Source organism: Ahaetulla prasina, chromosome 6 (assembly GCF_028640845.1).
Source record: "Ahaetulla prasina isolate Xishuangbanna chromosome 6, ASM2864084v1, whole genome shotgun sequence".
Classification (NCBI taxonomy): domain Eukaryota; kingdom Metazoa; phylum Chordata; class Lepidosauria; order Squamata; family Colubridae; genus Ahaetulla; species Ahaetulla prasina.
This window is the reverse complement of record NC_080544.1, coordinates 36,528,196-36,546,190: the sequence shown is the minus strand read 5'-3', so window position 1 is coordinate 36,546,190 and position 17,995 is coordinate 36,528,196. Positions and strand designations below refer to the sequence as shown.

General features: G+C 38.2%; 1 protein-coding gene across 3 annotated transcripts in view; it reads left to right on the top strand.

Annotated features, from left to right (window-relative positions):
- Nucleotides 1-17,995, top strand: part of ADGRA1 (adhesion G protein-coupled receptor A1) — a 471,200-nt gene that overhangs the window by 300,267 nt on the left and 152,938 nt on the right. The window lies entirely within an intron of this gene.

Sequence of the window (17,995 nt, the reverse complement as noted above, 5' to 3'; positions counted from 1 at the left end):
TGGGCATATGAATTATGGTTGGAGAGTCTACTTTTATTCAGTGTCCTCCTAGAACCTCAACAACAATCTTCTTTATAGAGCAAACACAAATGTTCTAATTCTCCATATAAACCTTCAAATAGTAATCACCTACTTATTTCTCTACTAGAAAAATGTTTTAACAGTACATTATTGAAGTACATTCATTCCTGGTGACTGCTTGGATTAGTCCCTGTACTTTTCATGACAACATTTTTCAAAAATATTTATTTATTTATTTATTTATTTATTTATTTATTTATTTATTTATTTATTTATTTATTTATTTGTCACAACAGTATATATAAGCATAAGCATGAAATAACTATACGATATATATGCGTATATATAATCATAAGCATGTAATAACTATATAAAATTGGATACAATGAAAGGGAACACTAGGACAGGAACGGTAGACACGTTGGTGCTCTTATGCATGCCCTTGCCGCCTTCTTGGATTTGAGAGAGATGCAGTAGCCCAAAGTCATCCAGCTGGCTTTGTGCCTAAAATGGGAGTAAAATGCATAGTCTCCTGGTTTCTGTCCTGGTGTCTTAACCATCATACCAAACTGGCTCTCTCTTAATGAAGAGTAGGAGCAGGTGCTCTTTGAAATTCTATTTTGAAGGGCTGTTCCATTTTCTTCATAATACCTTACCTTGGCATATTGCCTTTGGGAAGAAATTTCCTTTCCCTCCCCCCTGAATTTGTCATCTTTTAATATAGAACAAATTATGAATATTACCCACATAGAATTGAGAAACAATCATAGCAGCAGAATGTATATTCCCCACTCGTGGTGTTGCAATTGCTTATTGGACTTTTGTGTTAAGTACGTTGTCGTTAGGTTAAATCGATTAGCTACATTATTTCAGAGTGTACAGTAGTAATGTTCTGAATGATTTTGAATAACACAAATGAGCCACCCAGAGCAAATTTGGGGCAGAAACTCCCACCTCTGCCTTCACTTAATTAGAAAATACTTTTTAGAATATCAGGCAATACATTCTTCTCTTCATAGGGCACTAATTACTACTTCCTTCTTCCTCATAACTTGATGCCTTAAGAAAGATGGTTTCATATTGAAACCATCAGTACATTTTATGCCTGGCAGCAATTAAAAAATAATGTGTTTTGAGAGACGACTTCCGGTATCCAGTGGCAACGGACGTCTGGAAGGTTTCTCCTGCCTCCAGCGCCCGAATCCGGCCGCCGCCGAGGCCCTCAGGGGCCAGGTGTTCCGAAAAGGACACCTGCCGTACGGACGGCTCGCCAGGGGTCTCCCAGCCGACATACAGGACTGTGGGGACCGATGCTGGCGCGTCCTAGGCTTGGCGGGGTTCGGAGGCCACAGGCCGCGGCCATTATTTTGGTCGTCGCCTGGGCCGCTGTGCCCGGTGACACCGGGGCATTGGATTTATAACTGCAGCAGCCTGGTGGTGAACAGGGAACGGAGTAGAATTGAGGAGGAGAAGGGAAGGGAATATCGGTGGCGTGGTGGAGTGCTCCGGTGCGGGGGGGTTTTTTCTCCCCTGCGGTTGGAAGGAGCACGAGTTATTTTGGAGAGAGGAGAACTTAAAATAAGAAGATTACCGGTTTTGTGGAGCTCTGGAGAGAAGAGGTGATGGAGAAATTTAGGAGGGAAGGGTTGAGGCCCCTCCTTCTGGGGAACAGTGGTGGCGTCCAGCTTCCGCCTTCACTATGAGAATTTTGATGACATCACTTCCCTTCGGTTTCCTGGTTGACTAACTGTACTCTGGACTCGTTGCTCCTGTGAGTGCCCCCTGGTGGATCCGGAGGAAATTACAAGGATACTGTGCTTGCCTGAGGATTTTGATTCTTTTTTTTCAAATGGCAAAAGGTCAGAGACCAACTGCTGGAGAGATGGAGAGAATTCTGGAAAAGTTATCCAATATGGACAAGAAACTGGATGATTTGCAAAGAGGCCAAACGGAAATAAGAGAAGAAATTGTGACTATCCAAAAGGATTTAAAGGATACTCAACAAGTCTCAGCAGAAAACAAGCAGAAAGTGGAAGGTCTGAGGGTGAAATGCGGCAGTGCAGAAAAGAGAGGAGGCGACAGGCAATGCTGTGCTTGGACTACAGATGGATAAAATGTCTTATTTCCTTAGGTTTCAAAATTTGGAAGAAGTGGACCAAGAAGACTTGAGAGATGTTGTGACTAAATTGTTGGGAGAATTTCTTGGGAGAAGTGTTGATTTCATGAATTGGGATGTGGATCGAGTTTATAGAGTTAATTCGCAATATGCACGCATGCAGTTCCCAGAGAGGTTCATGTCAAATTTGTGAGAAGAGGCGAGAGATGAAATTCTTAGAAAACATAGGAGTGGGGCACTGATTTACAGGGGCAGGAGATAGCCATTCTGAGGCAGATTCCCAGACAGGTGCGTGAAAAAGAAAGAAATATTATTTTTGTCAAGCAAATTGTACCAGAAGGAGTGGGCTTCAGATGGCTGATGCCAGAGGATTGATGATTTTCGGGAGGGCATTACGAAAAAATCAGTACAATTGCGGAGGCTACGGCCTATGTGGAGGAACACAAAGCCTTCCTGGAATCAGATGACCCAGGAATTGAAGAAGGGAGGTTATAGATCATGGGGCTGAGCGGCTGCGCTGTTGCGGCCCTGGAGTTGGGTCAGGCTGAACCCAGAGTTCTGAGATCCAAAACTAGGAAGTGATAAAGATATTTGGGATTGTGTTGGTTTTCCTTATTCTCTTTTGTACGATATTCTGTTTATTCTTGACTCTTCTTTATTACGTATTTAAAATTTGCAAACTTTGCTACTTCGTGTCACCTGCTTGCCTTATGGCTGTTGTATGTGTTAAAAAATTTGAGTAAAATTCTTATTTTAGATAAGAAAAATGAAAATTTACCATACCTGATATGTATTTGTATAAACCTTTTTTGACTAATAAAAACTTTTTGAACAAAAAAAAAAAAAAAAAAAAAAAAATAATGTGTTTTATTTCAGTATTTTGAAAAACTGTTTTCCTACCTATGATCATCTGGTAGTTATACAATTTGTAACTGTCATGCCAAATTATAAATCAGTTATCTCAATCTGTTCTGATTCCTGCAAATCCTACATTAACTTTTTAATGTTTGGAATTAAATATGAAATAGAAATATTATTAAATGTCAAATTCATGTGGTTAATAAAATAAGCATATTATATATCTAGTCCGATGATAATTACACAACAATAAAAAGGTAAAGGTAAAGGTTCCCTTCGCACATACGTGCTAGTCGTTGCCGACTCTAGGGGGCGGTGCTCATCTCCATTTCAAAGCCGAAGAGCCAGCGCTGTCCGAAGACGTCTCCATGGTCATGTGGCCGGCATGACTCAACGCCAAAGGCGCACGGAACGCTGTTACCTTCCCACCAAAGGTGGTCCCTATTTTTCCTACTTGCATTTTTACGTGCTTTCAAAACTGCTAGGTTGGCAGAAGCTGGGACAAGTAATGGGAGCTCACCCCGTTACACAGCAGCACTAGGGATTCGAACCGCTGAGCTGCCGACCTTTTGATCAACAAACTCAATGTCCTAGCCCCTGAGCCACCGCGTCCCTTTACACAACAATAGCCCATCTTTATTCAACTTATCATTGAGATATTAGATAGAATCCCAGAACTGTAAGAACCAAAAGATACCATGGATGTCATCTAATCCAAACCCTGCTGATTGCAGCTATTCATATTCAGTTTGTTGTTGGGATTTTAAATACTGGTTTAAATCTGCATTTAAATGAGTAACTCTGTACATCAAATTAACCTAAGTACAAAGAAGAAACTTGTTCTCCTTTTCTTTTACATACTACTTTCCTTGATTTTGTGAACTTCTGCATATCCACAGGATTCATCTTAAATGTGAAGTGATATTAGTTGCCTATGGTAGTAGCAATGAAGCTCTTGGGCATGTGTAAATGCATCACACAAAGCTAGAGGAACATGTAGCAACTGACCTAGATTGTCTTTATTAAGTAGTCAGCCAGCTGTGACTGAAAGAGAGCCAGTTCAGTACTATCAAGGTGAAGTGCTTTGTGAAAAATGTGGCTTCTCCAGAGGTTCTGGGATTTGGGATTACATTTTGTCCATTAATTATTGAATATTGCTCTTGTGTCAAATGCTGTGTTTACAAAGAAACAAAATAAAGGGTTGTCCTCTTCTCTAAGGATATTACATCCATATAGATATATTTCTTCATATATTTTTAATTTAATTCTTGATTTCTGTGTCACATTAACCTAAGCACTAATGTCAACAACCACTTTGATTTACAGCACAATCATAAGCATGCCTGCAAGTTAAAGATGGTATTAGGTATTATATATAATTTTTTGATGAGGTTAAAACTTTGGTAATTATCAGAATATAGAAGAGTTAGAAGGCAGAGTGTGAACTTAATTTTATTTTCAAGCAATACCTTCTCGTTCAGCTTCTCTTCCTCAACAAATTAAGACTATGTAGGGCAATGTGTAGGATTTTATTCTGAGCTGGATTTTCATTGCATGCAACACATGTCACTTGTCACTTGTGAAATTTATTTTATATATACTTTTAAAATTGTGCATACCAATTTTTACCTTGTCTTTCACAGTCTGTATGTTTTGAATAAATTCTATTTTAGATGCTTGTTTTTTTTTAATGTGCCTAATTTCTCCCTCCCTCTCTCCCTTTCTCTCTCTCTCTCTCTCTTCATACACACACACACACACACACACACACACACACACACACACACACACACACACTCCAGTTCATAATCCATAAACAATGGATTTTTCGTTAGGGTTAATTTTAAGTCAGGCTTCAGAGGTCGTATTTCTGATGATCATCTGTGTCCAATTAATTTAGTGAAGTTTCAGAGGACTAAAGTCATTAATACTAATTAAGAACAGTAGAAGATAGAATTTGGAGAGAAAGATGCTTACAAAGCTGATCTTGTTAGTTTTATGTTGGTCTGGGTAAATATAATTGTACATTATAGCAGGGGTGAAATGTAAAAAATTTTACATTTACAGTTCTGTGGTCGTGGCTTGGTGGGGGGTAATGGGACTGGATGGGCGTGGCCAACTTTTTTTTTAATTTTTAAAAGCATTTTTTCTACCACTTCTTTGGCGGAAGAGCTTGTAGAAAAAATGTTTTGAAAGGGTTCTGACAATCCCAACTGAGCCTTGCGATCATCAGAGGCTTTTTTTTTAACTTTTAAAAGCATTTTTTTGGCCAAAGAAAAAATGCTTTTAAAAGTAAAAAAACCCTCTGATGATCATGTGGCTCAGCTGGGCATGTGGGGGGGGCAGGGATTTTTGCTACCGGTTCTCCAACCACCTGCCACCATCGCTACCGGATTGGGCGATCTGGTCCGAACTGGGAGCATTTCTCCCCTGCATTATAGTATGGGTATGATCATAAAATAGGCTTTTGTATTGTTTTGTATTTCTAGATTGGCTATCTAGCTTAAAAATTGCATACCCTGGTTGCAGTCTCTGTCAGATGGAGAACTATATGCCGGACTTCAATTATTTATCTTGTCCCATATTGTAATAAAGCTTTTATAAACTTAAATTGCGACCAGGAAAAATAGTGTGTGGAGGTTTATGTGAACATGAACAGAATGGGACAACTCACCATGATCAACTCACCACAGCCAACTTGACATGGGACAAGTTAACATGGCCAACTCTCCAGACGACAACTTCTTGCAGGACAATTCAACAATTCAGTTTAATTATTTAAAATTTTAAACAATATTTTAATTTTTGTTATTTACATTTCATTTTGTCCCTCCTTTGGCATCCTTTCTTTAATGATTCTATTCCACTATTTCTTTGATATTAGTGTAATTCTTGTCCCATGGCAAGTTGTCCCGTGGCGAGTTGTCCTGTGGTGAATTGGCCATGGCGAGTTGTCGTAAACTATTGTGAGAGCTGTTTCAAAAATAGGGTGAGAATATGGCTGGTGTATGTTTATGCAGATCTCCAAGAAAGTACATTCCCGATTATATATTAATTTGAGAAGTGGTCCTGCCTTCTCTTAATCTCTTTCTCCCTATGTGCTTGTCTATATCCCTGCTACATGGTGATGTGGACATTGATGCTGTAAGTTACTAGAGGATAATGGTTCTAAATTTTTTTAAAAAAACAGTTTTTTTTTCTATTTCTATATTATGAATATTGAGATGTCATTGGGTTGCATCCTTCAGGGGTCATTCTATTACTGTAAGCTTTTTTCCACTGGGACTAATCTTGTTCCTACAATCCATCCACAACAGTGAAATCGAAGAGTTTCTGCTTGGGGCCTAGTTTATTTATTGTTTATTTATTTATTTATTTGTCACAACATTATATATAAGCATAAGCATGAAATAACTATACGATGTATAAACATATATATAGTCATAAGTATGTAATAACTATATGAAATTGGATACAATCAAAGGGAACATTAGGACAGGAACGGTAGGCACATTGGTGCTCTTATGCACGCCCCTTACAGACCTCTTAGGAATGGGGTGAGCTCAATAGTAGATAGTTTTTGGTTAAAGCTTTGGGGATTTTGGGAAGAGATCACAGAATCTGGTAGTGCATTCCAGGCATTAACAACTCTGTTACTGAAGTCATATTTTCTGCAATCAAGATTGGAGCGGTTCACATTAAGCTTAAATCTATTGTGTGCTCATGTATTGTTGTGTTTGAAGCTGAAGTAGTCTTCAACAGGAAGGACATTGTAACAGATGATTCTATGAGTTAAGTTCAGGTTGTGTCGAAGGCGGCTGAGTTCTAAATTTTCTAAATCCAGGATTTCAAGTCTGGTGGCATAAGGTATTTTGTTGTGATCAGAGGAGTGGAGAACTCTTCTTGTAAAATATTTCTGGAGACGCTCAATTGTATTAATATCCAAAATGAGGTATGGGTTCCAGACAGGCGAGCTTTATTCAAGAATTGGTCTAGCAAATGTTTTATATACTCTGGTTAATAGTGTAGTGTTTTTGGAGAAGAAGCTACGCAAGATTAAGTTTACAACTCTTAAAGCCTTTTTTGCAATGCAGTGGGCTTTGGCACTTAGATCATTTGATATGAAAACTCCAAGGTCTTTAGCGGGGTGGGGTCATCTATAAGGTAGTGTCCATCGAGTTTGTATTTAGTGTTCAGATTCTTTTTTCCAATGTGTAAGACAGAGCATTTGTTGGTTGAGATTTAGAGTTGCCAAGTTTTTGACCATTCCAACACAAAGTTAAGGTCTTTTTGAACAGTAGCTGTATTGTTGGTAGTGTTAAATAGTTTAACATCGTCAGCGAAGAGAACACAATTGCTTATAATATGGTCACAGAGATCATTAATGTATAATATGAAGAGTGTTGGTCCAATAACGCTGCCTTGGGGAACGCCGCTATTGACAGGAGCAGGATTTGATAGGGCACTGCCTATTTTGACCACTTGTTGTCAGTTTGACAGCAACGGTGTTATCCAATTGTGGAGGGGTCCGGAGATGCCATAGGATTTTAGTTTAAGGAGAATTTTGTCATGTATCACAGTGTCAAAAGCCTTACAGAAGTCAATGTAAATTACATCTATTGCTTTGCCTAAAAGAACCCTTTTCCAACAGTGAAAAGGGTTCTTTTATTTGTAGCCCATAAATTACATAAATTTATGTAGTCCATAAATTAAAGTTGCAGTATGCGTTCAAGAAAGTCTGCTAGTACTTGTCAACTATTTGTTAGAGCAACATGCTAGAAGGATATTCATTCATCCTGAAAAAAATCTGAATGCAGCCTAATGTTTCCTAGTATCAATTCCCATTTCTCTTATTACCTTAACCAAGGATACTTCCCTAATTTCAACCCCATTCCAAATAGCTTTTTCTACTTCCATCCAGTTTAATACTCCTAGAGTGACCCAAACAATAGGAACTGACATGCTTTCTCCAGTCAGAGATCTCTGGGAGGCTATGGTTTTTTTCATTTCTTAAGTTTTTCCTGCTGCTTCTTTCAGTTCAGCTCCCAGCATTTTGAGATTTTTAACTTGACAGACCTGATTTCTTCTCCTGAATGGGAATTTGTGACCAGAATAAGCAATAAGAAAGTCATTCGGTTGTCTCCTTTTGTCTTCTTGTTTGTTAAGGCCAAGTGCCTTTCACTGTCATTTCTGAGAAATGTCTTTCTCCTTGTCTTCGGTTATGCCAATAATTTTTCATCCTAGGTTTTGTTCTCTTATCTTCTCCTTCCTCAGAATGCTCTTTGACAGAACTGATGGATGTCTTCCTCCTGCTTATGATAGGGCTGTGATTGCCCCTTTTATGATCTCATGGTTAGAACTTTGGTGTGCATCTACCCAGATGCCTATATTTATGGGCTTTGAGAGCTGGTAAAATGTTGACTATCATCTTCATGTTTTGTGTTGTTTTATCCAGTATATCAGCTCATAGGATAAATTGTGAACCATTAAGACCTACAACAACCTGCTTATAAATATAAAAACTAGCAGATTGGCTATAGTAAATCTTCTATACTAAAATTACTCTTAGTATAAAGTATTTAGTATTTAGTACTTAGTATTTTAGTACTTAGTATTTAGCCAAAAGTTACAACAGCACTGAAAAAGTGACTTATGAATATTTTCCACACTTAAAACCATGGTAGTATCCCCATGGTCACGTGATCAAAATTCAGACACTTAGCCACTAGTTCTTATTTATTTATTTACAGTGTTCTGAGATCATGTGATCACTTTTTGTGACAAGCAAAGTCAATGCGAACACCAGATTCACGTAACAACTGGGTTACTAACTGAACGACTGCAGTGATTCACTTAAAAATTGTGGCAAGAAATGTTGTGAAATGGGGCAAAACTCACTTCACAAATATCTCACTTAACAACAGAAATTTTGACTCAATTGTGGTCGTAAGTCGAGGACTACCTGTAGTTTGGTCTGGTGTGGTCTAATCTAGTCCAGTCTAGTAACCGAGGATATACTACCATGCCTTCAGTTAATTACATATAATTATAATAATACTATACTATTTAACATTTTATTGTACTCCATTTGAATAGCATTTTACCTCAAAGTTATTGATTCTTTTCTGAATAAGTGTGTGTATATGTTTGAGTGTGTGTATACATCAACACACAAGTACAAAATTTCTATAGTTAATCTGTGTATTAGAGTCAATTTTATTAATGCCATAAGGTCATAACTTAAATTATATCTATACGATATATGCACATGTACAATATATACACATATACATTACATTAAAATACTATCTGACAATTCTTCAGTCACACAGAAAGATGGATGCATACATGGAAGCACAAATCTGAGCAACCTGGGAGGATATATTAGATCATGGTCAGATAAAAGAAGCAATAAAATCAAATAGAAGTCATGCTCTCTACCAGGGAATTTCTTCAGGATAGGACAGATTAATGTCATTTGGGATTCTTTGTAAAGAGTGTTCAAAAAGAGCAGATAGCTCAGGGACATGGTTGAACTGTCCCCACATAGACATATGCGCTGAGCATTTTTGTAGTATCCTAGTAAAGTGGTAGGAGGTAATGCGTCCAAGCTGGCCAAAGAAAAGCAGCATGAAATTCAGAAATACGATGAAGGAGAATTAAGAAGGCAGGATGTATACCATGTGGGAAAAGCCCACAAGCTGTGAGGCTGGGAATCAGCCTTAGTGTTGTGATCCACCAGCAGCCTGTGGAGCTGGCAATGGAGTCAGACAGCGATGAGGCTGAGGAAGAACATTGACCAGTCCTGAAGACTGGGGAAGGCCCGGATGAGGGCTCTGCATCGGAGGCAGAGGTGGGGCCAGGGCCATCTGGGAGTGATATGCGGACTCTGGAGCTTCCAGAGGCTGACAGTAGTGAGGCAGAGGACAGGAGGAACCTGTTCCTAATGCACGCATGAGAAGGGCTGCCAGAAGGCAAGAACAGCTAAAGCAAAGAGGACGACTCAGCAGTAGGGCCAAGAGATGATTGGCCCCTTCCATAAGGCTTAAAAGACCAGCAAGGGCATTTGGCTCTTTGCTAGAAAACAACATTGATAGCCTAGTCTTGCTGCATTTATTTCTTGTTGGAGTCTTCTGCTTTTGAACTTTTGCCAAGAAAAGCCTTTGGCAGTTTGCCTAATTAGACCAAGGTTGGTGATAGGACTGAAGAATTTGCTTTGATTTAGTTTGGACTACGCTAAGAATGAGTTAACTCTCAGCTGTTCTAATAAAGTTTGTTTGTTTTTAAACTGACTGAGTTTACTACTGCCTACTTGGGCCGGGGTCATAACACTTAGATTCATATGAAGATCAATATCCAGATACACTGCTTAAGAACACTACGGCTCTTTTCAAAGCCTACTGGGCAGAGGGCCAGCAAGGAGTCTTAGAGAGTGCCAATCAAACATTTTTTTAGCCAGATTAATTTAAAGTTGTCCCTAAGAACCAGTGGGGCCAAATCCAATGGGTAGAAACTTTGGCCAAAGGTTAAGAGATTAGTACAGGTAGTCCTTGACTTATTACCACAATTGAGCCCAAAATTTCTGTTGCTAAGCGAAAAATTTGTTACTTGAGTTTGCCTCATTTTACGACCTTACTTGTCACAGTTGTTAACTGAATCCCTAGAGTTGTTAAGCTAGTAATATGCTTGTTAAGTGAATCTGGCTTCCCAATTGACTTTACTTGTCAGATTGCAAAAGGCGATCCAATGACTCCAGGGCACTGCAATGGCCATAAATATGAGTCAGTAGCCAAGCATCTGAATTTTGACCACGTGATGCAGTGGTTGTAAGTGTGAAAAACAGTCAGAAGTCCCTTCTTTCAATACCATTGGAACTCTGAATGGTCACTAAAGGAACTGCTGTAAGCCGAGGACTGCCTAGATCAAGTTCTAGCATACGCAGAGACCAGGGGTGAAATTCTCCCAGTTCGGACCGGATCACCCAATCCGGTAGTGATGGCAGGTGGTTCGAAGAACTGGTAGCAGAAATCGCTGCCCCTCACCACCATGCTCAGCTGAGCCACACAATCATCAGAGGTTTTTTTTTTTTACTTTTAAAAGCATTTTTTCTTCGGCTGACTTAAAAGTAAAAAAAAAAAGTTGGCCATGCCCACCCAGTCACATTATTCCCACCACCACCAAGCCACGCCCACAGAATCAGTAGTTACAAATTTTACATTTCACCACTGGCAGAGACCATATGCATTTCTGAATGAAATCAGTGTTCTAAATGCATTTTAGAACTTTTAAGAATAGCTTTAATCAATTCAGACTGAACAGCTTCAAGAATGTCAAGCTTTGTAAAAGTACAAAGTGGGGGACAATACAAATGCTGAGAAAATACAGATGTTGAGAAAAGACTACAGATAGAAAAGGTGCTCTGCTTCAATGGTAAAATCTTAGTACAGCAACTCTACCGTTCTCTCCAGGAGAGCGAGATCTGGTATAATACTCCGAGATGTAATAAGTATGTACCAGTTCAGTAGAATTCCAATTAATTTAACAACTATGGATTTTACGGTCGATCTGTGCAAATATTAAAACATTAGCTTTCTGGTGATTTAGTACAAGTTTTTCTTTAAAATAAAAAGTAGCCAGTGCCTTTTTCATTCCTACCTGACAGACAGACAGGCAGGCAGGCATGATTTCAATATTGTCTTCATATAAAAGAGCTGAACCGCTCAATCTGCTAATATGGGACGGTATGTGTGCAATCTGAGAAAGCCTCACATTAATATACAAATTAAAATATATAATATACTCCTTTATAATCCCTTTCTGAGTGGGTGATTGACCCATGGAGGGACATCTAACACTCAAGCAGATGTTGGAATAGAAAGACTGAATGAGAAAATCAACCTTTTGTTTATGGATGAGTCCCTGGTTTTTCTCATAGTGTCTCCCTTGAGATTGACGTGGATATTTTTACAGTTGATTTTTATACGACAGCTAATTTAGCACCCAATTTAACCTTGATTTTATTTCAGTGTAATTTTATTTCAGTTGGCAAAGTCATTCTGATATGCCTTTTAAAATTTTATTAGTGTTTAAGTATCAGTTGTAAAGAATGTACGATGTAAAAAAGATATTGAGACTCTAGAAAGACTGCAGAGAAGAGCAACAAAGATGATTAGGGGACTGGCGGCTAAAACATATGGAGAACGGTTGCAGGAACTGGGTATTATTTAGTCTGATGAAAAGAAGGACTAGGGGAGACATGATAGCAGTGTTCCAATATCTCAGGGGCTGCCACAAAGAAGAGCTATTCTCCAAAGCACCTGAAGGCAGGACAAGAAACAACGGATGGAAACTAATCGAGGAAAGAAGCAACCTAGAACTAAGGAGAAATTTCCTGACAGTTAGAACAATCAATAAGTGGAACAACTTACCTGCAGAAGTTGTGAATGCTCCAACGCTGGAAATTTTTAAGAAAATGTTGGATAGCCATTTGTCTGAAATGGTGTAGGGTTTCCTGCCTCAGCAGGGGGTTGGACTAGAAGACCTCCAAGGTCCCTTCCAACTCTGTTATTATGTTATGTTAAGAATATAGGCAAAAAAAATCATTATAGGCTTATATATTGCCTAGGAGCCCTGGTGGCACAATGGTTAGAATACAGTATTGCAGGCTAACTCTGCCCACAGCCAGAAGTTCAATCCTGATAGGGCTCAAGATTGACTCAGCCTTCCATCCTTCCGTGGTCAGTTAAATGAGGATCTAGATATTGGGAGCAATATACATATAATGCTTACATTGTAAACTGCCCAGAGATTACAGTAAAGCACTATGGGGTATCATATAAGCCTTAATGCTATTGCTATTTCAATTCGTAATCCAGTGTAATTGTTTTTCAATTTTTCATGATTTATTACTCCAGATGACCCTCCAGTTTCAGAGTCTTTGGGGGAAATTTGGAATCTGCTTCAGGAACAGAGAAGATGAAATGACTATCTAGTATTTAGTGACCAGTTGCATGATTAGTTAAGTATTAAATGTGTGAATTGCTTTTCCAGCCATTCAGAGTGCAAGATGATGTACAAGTTTGGGGAGCTGGCTCATTAGGGCATGCTTCTTTAGGTGGGTCACTGAAGGACTAGATCTTTTTCAGGTTTATGTGGCAGGGGATTGAGTGGGGATATCAGGACAGAAACAATAAAAAGAAGCAGAAAAGCTCCTGGGCATTTAAGGGCACTATTTCCAAATCATTTTTCAAGCATGCTCAACCCTATATTTGCAAAAGTTATACATGAAGAAGTCATCAGGCCTTCAGATTCCTTGCATGTGAGCTTGTCTTGTATCCATTCCATTGCTTCAGCAATAAAGATGGGGAAATTTATCTGTTGTACCTCTAAAAATTATCTCATACAGGTAGTTAGAAGTTAAACAGAATAATAAAAATGACTTTACCATCTGTGATATTAGTACTTTTTTTTAATGTACTAATGGAATCTCTATAGTGACTCTGCCAGGCTGATCTCCCAAGAAAGGTATTTCACATTGTTCACATTGTGGATGCCATAACATAAAAAGGTCCTATTACATACTTGTTTTAAACATCTATTCCAACATGTAGAGGAAATATCTATGGTTGGTCATAAATCTTGTCCAATTGCAATTATGCATTCCCACATACATATCAATAAAATTAGGATTGCAGATTAAATATGTAAAATATGTATCCTGTTTATTCTTTTGGAATTTTTCCCCAAGATAATTACCTATGAATTGAAAGAGGTCGTACATTTGTTGAGAACAAGAGTCTGTTAAAATAAAGAATTGAGCAAGTTCTTCTTCAAACCAATCTCATTTTTAAAGGCCTTTTCTCTCTTTTTCCTTTCATTTCCTGTTCAGAAATCCCTTCTCTTCCTCTAATCTCTATTTTAATTTTGTTCCTACCCTATCATTTCCTCTTAACCCATCTGTATTCTCCTCTGTCATCTTTTTTTGCTCTTTTCTGAAAACAGAGACTATGCAATGTCTACATACATTTGTATGCTGTATGCATCTCTTTAAGAGGTACTTTCATTTGATTAGTATAAATAAATACGGATTGTTTGAACTAGCAGTTCAAAAAATAACTGGCTTCTGGCAATTATGTATACACACTTGCATATTTGCACACATTTATGCAGAATCTCACCTTTGCACATTTGTTAGGTATTAGGTGGAGAATCTCTAGTTTCAACCTAGCAAGCCGAGTTCGATAAAGGAACTAAGCTTTGCACAAAATTCTTTCTCTCTCTCTGTCTTTTCTCTCTGTCTACCCCCCACCCCCGTCTATTTCATATATATGCTGCAATCAATGTGAAACACAATCAATCAGTGAAATTTAATTTACAATTATAGACCCAAATTCTGGGAAATGTCAACAACAGACATGTTATAAACTAAAATATTAAAAGAGAAAAATATAACTAATTGGCTTTTGACATGAAACAATCTTTGAGAATTTAATTATGTCCAGAATTGGCTTACACAGTGGTGACTGAACAATATTTTGCTACCTTTTTTTAATTTCTATGGATTGATCAGCCAATAGAAAAATGCTTTCAATGGAACACTTGGGGTGATTTACTAGGAGAGTGATGTTAATTCAGCACAGGTAGTCTTCACTTAACAACATTCATTAAGTGATTGTTCAAAGTTACAACGGAACTGAACAAATGGTAATTACAAGTCCTTGAAGCGGCAGCCTTTTCAGTATCTCCGTGGTCAAGTTATCAAAATTTGGGCACTTGCCAACCCAACCCATATTTATGACTGCAGAGTGAATTTCAACAACCCTCACCTGCCTATGTCCCATCCATCTCTACCCTTTTGGCTGCCCTGAACTCTGCCACCCCTGCTGTTATGCTGCTCTCAGCTCATCTTCCCTATCTTCTTCCTTGTGCTGCTGATATATGCCCAATTGAGGCATCCTCTATCTGTCCTGAGGTTGTCTGAGGTCTCCTGGGGTGACAGGGAATGGCATTGTGGAAGCCTCACGTGGCCTCCAAAAAGAGATAGCAGCTGCCTTGGCTGGATGCACCTCAACAGTAGCTCAAGGAAAAAAATGATAAATTTTAGCCAGGAGAAGAGACAGTAGACTTTAATGTGGCTAAAAGGGCAGAGATGGGAAATGGGGAGAGTTGAAGAGGAAGCGAGGCAACCATGGTAGGAGAAGTGTGAGGTATTGGCCTAATGATGGCATGGTCCTGGCCTAACAACTGCAACCAGGACTAACCAAACGGCCATTACTAAGGAGTGCGGTAATATGATGTTTCACCAAACGACTGCATTGCATAGTTACAGAAATTGCAGTGCTGATTAAAGTTATTAAATAAAGACTATCTGTGTAATACAGTAGACACCTTAGCAGAAGATCTGATTTTAATTCCATAACAACCTCTACACAGGGAGGGTAAGGTTGCTACCGTATATTTCCTTTCCAGTACTCCTGATGACAAGGAATTCAGCCTGATGAGAGTAAAACTCCTTTGTGAAAGAAATAAAGGATTTTGTATATACTTCGAAATAGATAAAGGACTGTTCCAAAGGTCAGTAGTCAGAGGTTTTGTCCATACCCGTCTCTATATCTAGATTGAGGGTGTGTTGTTTAACCTTTTAGCATTAAACCCTCTCTGACACAATTGTTACCAGTGAGTGAGGGGAGAATTCATTATAGGACCATTCCAAGGCGATACATATTTTTCCAATAGAATAGAATAGAATTCTTTATTGGCCAAGTGTGATTGGACACACAAAGAATTTGTCCCCGGTGCACAAGCTCTCAGTGTACATACAAGCAACAAGTGATAAATCATGATCAGTGGGCCGTGGTGGCTCAGGCTGTAAGAAACCTGTTATTAAAACACAGCAGCCTGCAATTACTGCAGGTTCAAGCCCCACCAGGCCCAAGGTTGACTCAGCCTTCCATCCTTTATAAGGTAGGTAAAATGAGGACCCAGATTGTTGGGGGGGCAATAAGTTGACTTTGTAAATATACAAATAGAATGAGACTATTGCCTTACACACTGTAAGCCGCCCTGAGTCTTCAGAGAAGGGCGGGATATAAATGTAAATAAATAAATAAATAAATAAATAAATAAATAAATAAATAAATAAATAAATAAATAAATAAATAAATAAATAAATAAATAAAATCATAATCATAAAATACAATCATCATAAATCATAAGATACAACACTCAGTGATAGTCAAAGGATACTAAATTAGCAGTCAACATAAATCATAATAGAATACTAAATATTTGGAGTCAAATATCAGGTGGGATCAGGGTCTCTCACACAAAATTAGTTTTTGCCAGTATTTTATTCAGCAGATCCGCATACAAACCTCAATTGACATGTAGCCTGGCTATAGCCTCAAGCTTGCAAAGGAAATGCAGTGATGGACATGAAACATTGCTCTTAAGGACCTGGACTGGATTCCCTTCAGATTTTTTGCATCTTTCTATGCACAACTTTGTGCGCATTAAAGTGTTCAGTTCAGCACTTTGGCCTTGAAAAATGTAATTGGAGTGGGAACATACTGCAATTATTTTCATGGTGCTTGGCACATCTGATTTTGTGCAAGTCTTTCTGGCAAATCTTTTTGTGCAAGTTTCCAATGAAGTAATTTTTTCTTTGTTATTTTCATGTATTGTGGGATTGGAACATGATTCATAATTTTTAAGGACTTAAATGTCTCAGTCTGGTTGCTTTGTATTTCCATTAATGGAGGCTATTAGTATGTCATTTTTAATATGATCCCTTTTATTTTACTATAAATAAAATTTAGTTTTTCTAAAGTTCATAAATGCTATTAAAGACCATCCTTTATTAGGGAGTGGATAAACACATCTTTTGTATAAAGCAAAATAGACTTTGGTTTATTTGTTAAATTGGTTTCACTTTTTGTTAGAGCTTAATTTACAGAGTTGATATAATGATTAAAAGGGATTAAAATTCAAATTTATTTAAGTAATTGTAAAATGGGGATGTAGGCCAGTGGTAAAATCCTCCGTGGGTTGCCACCGGTTCGCTCCCCACGCATGCACGGTGTGCGCCAAATGCATGCTGCGCACATGCACAGTGCACACCAAACGCATGCTTTGCGTGGAAAAAGAGGCTTAACAAGGTAAGTAGAACAGCGAGGGGAGAACAGCTGTGCCGCATGATTTATATTCGCTAGAAAGCAGGATTTCCTGTTTTCTAGCAAATATAAATCGTGCGGCACAGCTGATCGTCAGAAATAGCTTTTTTTTACTACCAGTTCACCTGCAAACTGGTAGCATTTCACCTCTGATGTAGGCTGAAAGAAGCCCACTTGCTGCTCATTTGATTTCTTTCTTAATTATAATTGCATTATGATTAATATAAGAAAGTAACACATATATTTATTTAAGGTTTTCCAACAGTCTATTTTGAGATCAAATCAAAAAGGGAATCTCAACATTGAAATATATTTCCACCAATTGATTTGGAATAATATATCGAACTACAGCTCATTGTCCTATTCTGAAGTCTTCTTGCTCATCAACCAGCACTAGTAATTATTCTAACCAATCAATAAGCGTCTCATTGTAGGAGAAGAAGCGGCAGAATCTGGGGGCGGAGTAAAAAGAGGGATCAGCCTAGAATCCCTACATACATACGGTCAAAGTCCAACCTCTCTTGAATTCTGTTGACCTTTATTAATTCCAAGCAAATATTAGCTATTAATTGAGATGATTCCTCTGCATAGGCATAAGCAATCAATCAGTTTAATTGGATCTTCACATATGGCTGTGATTTTTTTGCTCCTGGCAGTTATGATGATATTTGCTTTATAATTTATTAAAATTATTTAAGGGATTTATTGGACAGAAGTCAGCAGAATTATATTGATCACTTAAAGATTGCTATTATGATAGAATAGATCACTGCTGGGTGTTAAGTTTTATTAGTTCTGCTGGAATCATATATCCATTGACTGTCTTTCC